Consider the following 912-nt stretch of genomic DNA (forward strand, 5'->3'; position numbering starts at 1 on the left):
GTGGAAGGCTAGCTTGGCATTCGGATATGAAGATTCCTTTCTCCGTAAACCGACTCTGTATAACCCTAGCCCCCTCCAGTGTCCATATAAACCGGAGGGTTTAGTCTTTAAAGGCAATCATAATCATGCGGGCTAGACATCTAGGGTTCAGCCATCACGATCTCGAGGTAGATCAACTCTTGTGACCCCTATACTCATCAAAGTCAATCAAGCATGAAGTAGGGTATTACCTCCATAAAGAGGGCTCGAACCTGGGTAAACGTTGTGTTCCTTGCCTCCTATTACCTTCGAACCTTAGATGCACAGTTCGGGACCCCCTACCCGAGATCTGCCGGTTTTGACACTAACACCTAGCAAAACACATATCATGTGACGAATAAAAATATAGCCTTGAGTAAAATACCGATGGTCGTTAGAAGAAAGAAGGGATGCCACTCGGGGGCATCCCCAAGCTTAGTTGGTTGCTCATTCTTGGATAATATCTTGGGATGCGGGGGCATCCCCAATCTTATGCTCTTCTATCCTTCTTTCATCCATCGTAAGATAACCCAAAACTTGAAAACTTCAATCACACAAAGCTCAACAAAACCTTTGTGAGATCCGTTAGTGTAAGGAAGTAAACCACTACTATAAGTACTGTGTCAAACCAATTCATATTTTGTTTTTGTATTATATATATTGTATTCCAACTTCTCTATGGCGAAAACTCATCAAAGAAAACCATAGAGCCATCAAAATAAGCACACAACACAAAGAAAACAGAATCTGTCAAAACAGAACAGTCTGTAGAAATCTGACTTAAACAAAAACTTCTGGAAATCCAAAAATTATGAAACAAATTGGAATACCTAGATAATTTGTATATTAACCTTCTGCAAAAATAATCAGGGCAAAATCTCTTTCTGATAAAAA

This window comes from Triticum dicoccoides, chromosome 6A (assembly GCF_002162155.2).
Source record: "Triticum dicoccoides isolate Atlit2015 ecotype Zavitan chromosome 6A, WEW_v2.0, whole genome shotgun sequence".
NCBI lineage: Eukaryota > Viridiplantae > Streptophyta > Magnoliopsida > Poales > Poaceae > Triticum > Triticum dicoccoides.